Consider the following 9735-nt stretch of genomic DNA (forward strand, 5'->3'; position numbering starts at 1 on the left):
CCCCAAACTTTGAAAAATATTCAAGGGAAGCTGTGGAACATCTCTTAAGAGAACACTGGAGAAAAAAAGACATAAACAGGCCTTACCTTCAAGCTATCAAATAAACTTCCTCAGCAGCAAATCCTCTCCCAACTCTCCCCTCCTGAGAACCCCAGGCAAGAGCCTGCTTGGTGCCTGGGCTTCGAATTATCATGTGGTGGGAGCAGCCAATCAGACCCTGAGTTGCTCAAATTTCAGCAGCTAAATATACTGAGTGATCTTCTGAAAACCACCTGTTCATCAGTTCCACTAAAGGATAAAGGGTAACAAATTGCTTGCTTAGAACTATTCCAATGCGATGGAATTTTACCTAACTTCCAAACTCTAGGGGTCAAATTTAGGTTCCATTTCTCATTTTACTGCAGCTTCATTCAAGATCCTACTCAGGCAAAAGGATTTAGAGAAAATAAGCATGACTTTGAGAGACTTCGACCCTTTCATAAACACCATTTGTCCAGGAGGTAAACAGTTGCCCTCCTAAAGCTCACCAGGTGAACTACTGGCAAGTTACTGGTGCTGACGTGAGAAAAGCAGAGAAATAAGACCCAGAAAACATCAAGTTCTCAAAATCAATTTTCAAAAATGTGATGAATAGAATTATAAGTGAAAATATTTGATGGTGACACTAGATAAGATGTCCACAGGTATAAGTAGGTTAGGCCCCATCATATTCTGCAACCAAACCAAGGGGTATGCCAACTCATTTTCATGACCTTCTCCACAATAGATAGGGTCAGCTGCTAGGAATGCAGAGCCTCTCAGATGGAATGGTGTCACTGATTTCTAATTTCCTATTAACCTATGAGTCCTGGTTCCTAGAGGCACAGTGTGGATATGAGTCTCAGAAGGCTCAATTTCTAAACAGCAAGAGCAGAAAAATTGGAAATCAGTACATTACTACTAAGGATAAAATAACGTCCTATTAGTCAATTCCAAATGAAATCCATTTACTTTGTAAAAATCATCTAACAATTTTTTTTAAAACTTACCTGATGTCCCTCACTCTTGCACTTTCTTTGCTCCTGGACTAATGTACCTTTCATTTAAAATCTGATTCTGTCTGTCTGTTCCTACATATAGCACAGAAATCACAAGCTCTTTCAGGACAGAGAATGGTTCTTTCTGAGTTGCTTCTAAATGAAGGCAAAAACCCTACGATTCACTTCTATCTTGATACAGATTTGAGGTAAACATATTGTAAATGTTTAAGTTAAATGTTAGAAAGTAATCTCATATTTTAAACATATCTACTTCTCCTCCTGTTCCTGGATTCATATGGTGATAAGTAATAACTAACCTTATTTTATCATTCTAACTATTTGTACCTGTTCTTGTCATGTGCTCTCACAGGTCTTATGACCAAGGGATATTTGTGTAACATGAGATCATTCACTTGGTAGCTGTGAACTTGAAGAATCGTGACTTTCTATTCCACATATGCTATAAAAAAGTTGTTAAATTGAAAAATAATACATCTTTTTAAAAACAGTACAAAATTATATAAACTAATAAATAAGCATAGACCTTCTTAAAAGTAATCAATTTTAAGTTACAGATATTTTCAAGAGAGGTACTAACATCCATTTACATATTTAACAAAATTTAATGGACATCTCTTATGAAAATTTGTGTAGATAGATCCTACTTTATTTCCCACAAGCAATTCTACTGAACAGATGGAGTATAATTTGTTTAATTATTACCTCATTCATGACCATTAAGATTATTTTACAGTTTTTCTTATGACAAAATAAAGCAAAACATACAGTAAACGTCCCTGCACATTATCTTTGTATACTTGTATGAAATGTATGTGTGAGATGAATCTCTAGAAATGGAATTAGTGAGGCAAAGGATATACGTACATCTTGAGAATTCATAGACATCAAGTGTGCCATCCAAAATAGTTGCACTACTTTACTGTGCACACATCTCAATAATCTTAAGGATTAACATCCTTGTGAAATATGTACAATTAAATGGGAAAATATTCAACTCCTCTGTTGTAGGATGAATCTTGTGTCCCTGCAAAATCCATATGTTAAAACCTATCCCCCAATGTGTGGAATCACGAAGTCAGACTTTGGGAGGTGGTTAAGGTCATGAGGGTGCAGCCCTCCTGAATGGGATTAGCACCCTTATGAAAGAGGCCCCAGAGAGTAGCCTTGCTGTCTTTCTACCACATGAGGATCATGCTGGCACCCTGATTTCACACTTCCAGTTTCCAGAACTGTGAAAAATAAATTTCTAATGTTTAGAAGCCACTTTTTTTTTTTTTTGTTTTGCGGTGCTGGGGATTGAACCCAGAGCCTTGTGCTTGCAAGGCAAACACTTTACCAACTGAGCTATATCCCCAGCCCCATTCATTGCTTTTGAAAACACCACAGTAGTCAAAAGAGACTCCAAACCCCATTTATAGGATGTATACATCCCAGAACAGGGTCTAACAAGCTACAAAACAAGGCCAGGAGTGAGTCTGCATAAATATATCTTATCTTAGACTTCTTGGGATGGATCATTCCCAAAAGAAAAAAAGTCCCAAGTCCCAGCTACACTGACCTGCAGAAAGTTGCCCTAATAATTTTCAAAGCACATAAAAAAAGGAAGAGTCACAGGAGAGCAGAACTTTAGATGATGCTTTCGTAAACAAGAAATGTTGGGCCTGGGGAACAGAGGAGATTTGACAGGGGAGAGGGCACTGGGACAGTGTTTGTTGTATTTTCTTTGATTGTGTTCATTATTTTGATCAAATTATGTATGCACATAGTTTAAGAATCAAATGTTTCCAAGGCTTGTTGTTAAATCAGCATCCTCTTGCACTTTCTTCTTTCTTCCCTCCCCAGAGTCCTCACGAAATCTCCTTTAGCTATCTTGGTTACATACCTCAAAACACTTCACAAAATGCTCCTATTGCTCTTTCTAGGCTCGTCTGTCCCAGGCTTCGTCTACCGAGCGTCCACCTGCGAAGACAAGGCTTCCCACCAACCCTCACCCACACAGCCCCGCCTCCACCGCTCCACCCACCCAGTGAATTCAGGATTCCATGTTGACCTTATCCTGATTAACAAAAGGCTCCTCACAGTCCAATCCCACATATCTGATTGTTTCCTTTTTCTGCCTTAAGACTTGTTTTCATGAGAGTTTTTATTTTTCTCATCTCTTATTTTTTCCCCTGGCTTGATCTTTCTGGACAAACCGTGTTCTGGAGAACTTCCTGCAATGGTGTGAATGCTGCACCCAGCACTGCCCGCTAGGGTAGGCACTAGCCATATGCGGCCACTGCACATCCACAACGTGCCGAATGTGGCTGTAGAACTGAATTCTTAAATGTTTTATTTAAATTAAACAGCAGATGGCCATAGTGCTGGGCAGCACGACTGTACACACTTGGCGCTAATTACCTCAAACTTTCTAAACCTGCTCCCGGTATTTTCAAAGATGTCAGCCTTGCAGCAAGCTCCTCTTTCTCTGCCCTCCCCATACCTTATATTTTGGAAGGAGTCACTAGGCACGGTCCAGACCTAAAGATGTGGAGATCACGGCTCCTCCAGAGTGGAAGTGACAGCATAATTTATTTGGAATTCTTCTGCACAAATTTTTATCTTCTGCCCAACTGATTAATTGATTCAATCATTTCTTTATATCAGTAAGGGCTCATGGGTATTTATTCTGTATTTTGGGTTATAATCCAATGCTGCTTTGTTTATTTTGTTACTTCATCAATCTTCTCCTTTGTGACTAGTGCTTTCAATAAGATATGTTTTCATATACTCTTTGAAAAGTTTTAGTATTTCACTTTTTACACTTAAATCTTTAACCTACCTAGAATATATTTTTTTTATTTATTTATTTATCTTGTAGTTATAGATGGACAGGATGCCTTAATTTTACTTGTTTATTTTTGTGTGGTGCTAAGGATCAAACTCAGTATCTCATACATGCTAGGCAAGCACTCTGTCCCTGAGCTATAGCCCCAGCTCTGGAAAATATTTTTATGAAGCATGAAGGAGATACTTAATTTTATTTTTTGTATATGGTTAGCCAGTTGTCCCCGCACCATTTATTGAGAATTTCTTTGTTTTCCACTGGATGAAGTTAGTCCTTCTCTGTTAGCAGCCTTGCTCTCCTATCCATGAACTCCCAGTGTGCTTCCGTCCTACCCACAGGTCTGTTTGTGCATCTCTGCACCAATGCCCATTGCTAAACTTCCATAGCTTTACAGTATGTCTCGATTTCTGGAAAAGCAGGTCCTCCCACATTATTCTTCATATTTAAGAGAGCTTTGGTTATTTTTGTCTTAGATATTCCATCTAAATTTTGAAACTAGCTTATCAATTTCTCTAACAATTTCCCTAAATTAATCCCTTATACGTTCCTAAGTCAGTATCACACTATTTCATTACTATAGCTTTGAGATCTATAGGGCAGGTTTTCCTCGTCCTTCTGAAATTCATTTCACCATTCTTTTGTTCTTCAAGGAGAAGCTTTTCAAATTCCATAAAAATTATCTTTGGATTTTTAAAAATAATTGTATTGAATTTGTAGATTTGTTTTTGTAAGAATTAATACTTTTACAAGTCCCTTCTGTACCTTTTTTTTACACCCATCAGCAAAGTTTTATGACTTTCTCTATATAGGTCTTGCATGTTGAATAGTGGGAGTGTATTCCTATGCTTTTTTTTTTTGTATTTGCATGTATCATTAAGATTTATTCTAATGGAAGGAAAATACTAGAGATGTAGCTGCCTAATATCATTAGAATGTAGGCTTCTTGGGTAAAGTTAATTTCCTTGGAAGAAAAAAATGTGTATCTTCTGCCATGAGAATACCAGTGACACTAAAAAGCTATTTTGAATGCTTTTGTCCAATTTAATATTTTCCTTTTTAAATAGCTTTATTGAGATTTATACATCATAAAATTTATACACCATAAAATTTGCTCTGTTAAAGTACAACTTGGTGGTTTTAGTATATTTACAAAGTTGTGCAATCATCATCGCTATCTAGTTTAAAAACATTTTCATGACTCTTAGAAATTCCATATCCATAAGGAGTTATACCCCATTTCCTCTTCTATTAGCCCTTGACAGCCATTAATCTACTTTCTGTCATTGTAGATTTGTCTATTCTGAATCATTCATATACATGGAATCATATAAAATGTGGCTTTTTGTGACTGGTTTCTTTCACTTAGCGTAATGTTCATCCATATTATAGTATGTATCAGTGCTTCATTCCTTGTTATGAGTGAATAATATTCCAAAATGTGATATATATTCAGATTCTAAGTCTGTTTATCCATCTACCAGTTGATGTTCTCTTGGGTTAATAATAAACATCTTGGGGCTGAGGTTTTAGCTCAGTGGTAGAGTGCTAGCCTAGCATGGCAAGGCCCTGGGTTTGATCCCCAACACTGCATCATCATTATCATCATAACAATAACAACAACAACAACAAATGCTTTGCACCCCAAAATCCATCTTGGTATCTATTTCTAGAGACCTGACCTGCAAACTACCCACACTTGCAACCCTTATGTTCCTATGTATTTTAAAACATTTATTTTCATTGTGAATAAAATTATAGTAGAATTAGTAGAGTCTGTTTAGAATTTCTAGTAGATAGAATTTATCAAGTTTCTTGTTCGTTAATGCCATTATTTATTTGTTTGTTTGTTTGTTTTTGTAAATTCATTGAGATTTTGAGAGTAGGTTGAACATTTGAGAGTTTGATGCATGTTGCTCATCTTGAACCCAAAGCACAGAGCTGGTGTTCTCCCTGAATTTTGGATGGGATTTGAGAGATAGACATGACAGGGAGGAAAGCAGTCCAGGAGTGGTAGATGGTGTGAGTAGGAAGTTGTGTTTGGGGAATGGAAATTAATCCTTATGTACAGTCTGTGTGGCAAAGCAATGAAAGGCCATAATGTAAAGCCACACAAGGACTCCGAGCCCTCAGCCTAGCAGTGGAGGATACTACGTTCTGATGCCGGCATGTTGCTATTCTGTTCTACAAAATGTAAAACTTTAAGCCAAATCAGATGCTGGCAAAGTAGAAATAATCCAAAACACATTACACAGTATACAATTAAACATATTCACTTGTGAAACATGCAGATTCGAGAACACAGCAGGAACATCGGTATAAGCACAAATTTATATGAACATTGAAAACAGCTTTCTCAAACCATCAACCCTCTCCGGTGTTATCTACTTTTCAAAATCCACATTTAACATAATATGTTTCGCCAGTGTTGCCCACTCTCCCTTCTAAATACTCCTACCTCCTCCTACTGATGTTCCCTAAAATCAGACCCTATGAAAAATACATAAACACAAAAGAGAAAGGAGAGGTTTAAAAAACATTAAATTTTCTTCTGATTTTTGGGGTTTTTTTGGTTCCTTTTTTCCCTGCCCTTTATTTCCTAAGGGACTTGGGCCATAGGTTTCTCTTCTGCGTTCTTGCATTAAATTTCATTATTTGGAGAAGCCTGACTTTTAAGTCACATGTCTTTTGATTTCTTCATTGAAATCAGAATAGCCAACGTTTTCAGTGTTTTGCTTCTGATCTTCCCCTCTCCACATCCAAGTACCAAACTGTTCTTTCAACCCATTACCCAATTATTAATATAAACAATCAGATGAACCACAATATACTAAACTTCTCCAACCAGACTTTGTACATGATGGTTCTCAAAAATACCTGTTCTCAATTTCTAACTTCCAAGGAGTTTCCAATATGAAACATAAAAATAAAATAGCAAAATTCATTTTCTTATGTGACAGATTTGTAAACTAACTACATGGGCAATACCTCCAAAACTTGCCCCTCAAATACCAATTATATGATCTATGCATGTGTGGACATGTGTGCATTTGTATTTGTGTGTATATTTTTCTAGGAAAATTACTTATCAGATATTAATTTAAATATGTAAGTCCTAACATTGTTGTCAAAAATAAGTACAAGCATTTTAAAATGACACATTATATGTATCTAGGTATGCATGAAAATGTGAATATGAACATAGAGGCAGCTACAGGATTTGTAATAGAAAAGGTCCTCTAACTCAGATGACAATTTTTAAAATCTCATATCTATTTCTACATTCATTAGTTTTCATATGAGTTGGTTTTGGGGAGAAACTGTCATATAACTTCTAGTTAGGCAGAAAAGGACTTGTGGAGCAGGTGACATTTTACCAGGTCTTTTAAATGCCAAACTGACCCAACTAAGTCTTCCTTGGACAATTACTCATTAAATAGTTCTTTTTTTGTTTTTTTAAAACAATGATTAAATAGTTATTAATGCTCTTCATGAGTTAATGAACAGTCTGGAAATGCATAAGTCACTTGACCAAGTCTGAACTAACTCATTTTCCCATCACTGTTCTAAAAGTATCTAGAACCAAAGCAGGTCCTTTTCCTAGAAAGCGAAGAGAAGTTTGTCTGTGTTAACTTTTCATTATCAATTATATAGCATCTGTTGAAAGTTTGACAACAGCATGGGCAGGTCAACAGTGGAAAACAACTGTCTCATTAATTCCCAGAGCTACATTAGTTTGGGAAAAATGCCTTGAGCATAGGTCTATGCTTAAAATCCACTTCATCATGTACTGTACAGATGACCCATTGAACACTGGTTGTTTGGAAGTCACTGAAAAACTAGGTCAGTTCTATCATCTCCAGTGACCCAGGATATACTTCAGGGAGGGCCAAGATGGCACCGTGGACCCTGAATTAAACAGATAATCTCAGACCCATATTGAAGCCTAACTTGGTACATCCCTGCAATTGTCTTTTCAGTAGATGGTGGAGCAGAGTAGGCATGATCTAGGCCTGAGTTAAACTTGAGAATTTCTTTTTCCAAAATGGAAATCTCATCCTATAAAACCTTACTGTGGCTTTCTTTGGGACTGGCTTTATTTAATATGAGTTCTCGAGAATTATTTGTCCCATAAGTTGGTCCAAGTGTGGGAAATGCTGAACACTGTAACTCCCCTAGAGATTTGCAGGCACATAGAGTTGTAATGGTTCCAAGAAGCTGAGCTTTGAAGTAAAAAATAAAAAGAGTCCTACTGGCTTCCTTTCACCTTGTATGTGTGAAATTACACCACTTCAGAACAATATCTTTAAGTAACACTAGTTAATTTTGTTGCCCAACATGTGCTTTATGAGTCCCTCCCTACCTTAACACTTGTCCAAAGTGGCAGCTCCAGACCTGGCCTGGTCCAAACCTAAATCCTTGGGGCTGACACAGAATAGAACTGGCACCCAGGGCTGGGGAGAAAGGCTCAGATTATCATCCTCCCCATCTCTGACCTACATGCCATTTAACTGACAACTAAATGTGTTACTCTTGGAAGTCATTCTCCTGCTTTGGGACTCATTTTCCTCATCTGTAAAATGAGTGAGCTTCATGACCCTTTCAGCTCTGTCATTGCATGAAATACTTTCCTTTGGGTCAGGTTCACTTTAGAACTTGACCTCTCTACAGCCCTTAGGCTGCTGAATGACAGACACCACAGCTAATCCTCCATAAATAGATGTTCCATATCTTGGGTCTCAGGATGAATTTATAGCTGAAGATTGACACTTAGTAACTTTCAAACAAGACCAATTTGACCTCCAAGAATAAGTATTTTATACTATTTTTAACCATTATATTATGAAGCAATCGTATATATTTTATGTAACAAAAATGAAGAAGGTTCTGATTTTTATTGTTTCAAATGTGCTTAAAGTTAATATATACTGGGAAGTTGCTCTGGACAGGACAATACCCAAGAAGAATTTCAGTGAAGTTTAGAGTTATACCAGGAGTCACTGGGACTAATAATGACACTTTACCTTAAAGTTTTGTTTCCTTTTGCTTTTTTTTATAAAAATAAAAGACCTTTAATATGATTAGTACAGTCCTTCATTAGCTATAGGTAGGCTTCATTCAATCACCCCAGGAGCTTAACAAGTGGTCAAAACATTTGGTTTCCCTACATTTTGCTTAAACTCTAAATGGCAGCAAAGGAATATCCTTTCTTTCACTCATCTAAAAATGAATTTGAGACTGCAGAGTCTGGGAGAAGCCAAAAGTAAAATGCAAACACAATTCAGATGACCAAGAAAACATAACTTTCAGGAAAAAGTATTTGTTACAGACTACATATTAGTAGTATCCCCCCAAATTCAAACATTGAAACCCCAACTCCCAATTGGTTGATATTAGGAGATGGTGCCTTTGGGACATAATTAGATTTAGAGCACAATGATATTAGTAACTTTTTAAGAACAGAAAGTCTAGAGCTCACTCTGTGGTGTGAGGATATAATGAGAAGGTGGTCATCTGAAAACCAGGAAGGGGCCCCCACCAGACACTGCATCTGCCAGCAGATGCTGGACTTCCCAGCCTCTGGAACTGTGAGAAATACATTTCTGTAGTTTAAACCAATGCATCTGTGGTGTCGAGGTACAGTAAACCAAACTAAGACAATATTTTTTAAAATACCCAATGAAGGGCTGGGGAGATAGCTCAGTCGGTAGAGTTCTTGCCTTGCAAGCACAAAGCCCTGGTTCGATCCCCAGCACCACAAAAAAAAAAAAAAAAAAAAAAAAAAAATACCCAATGAAAAACACTGATTGAGAAAAAGTCATAGGGAGAAACTATGAGATAATAAACAAGCAATGTGTTAATCTCAAATAA

The 9735-nt window shown here is 37.0% G+C and overlaps 1 protein-coding gene across 1 annotated transcript in view; it reads right to left on the minus strand.

The window, feature by feature from the left end:
* The window catches only part of Neb (nebulin), a 207364-nt gene extending 207217 nt beyond the window's left edge, over positions 1-147 (minus strand). Inside the window, 1 exon segment of the mRNA XM_047543863.1 lies at positions 87-147. The gene's annotated coding sequence lies outside the window, so the exon portion shown is untranslated.
* Between the last annotated feature and the right edge of the window lie 9588 nt (positions 148-9735).

Source organism: Sciurus carolinensis, chromosome 3 (genome assembly GCF_902686445.1).
Source record: "Sciurus carolinensis chromosome 3, mSciCar1.2, whole genome shotgun sequence".
Classification (NCBI taxonomy): Eukaryota; Metazoa; Chordata; class Mammalia; order Rodentia; family Sciuridae; genus Sciurus; species Sciurus carolinensis.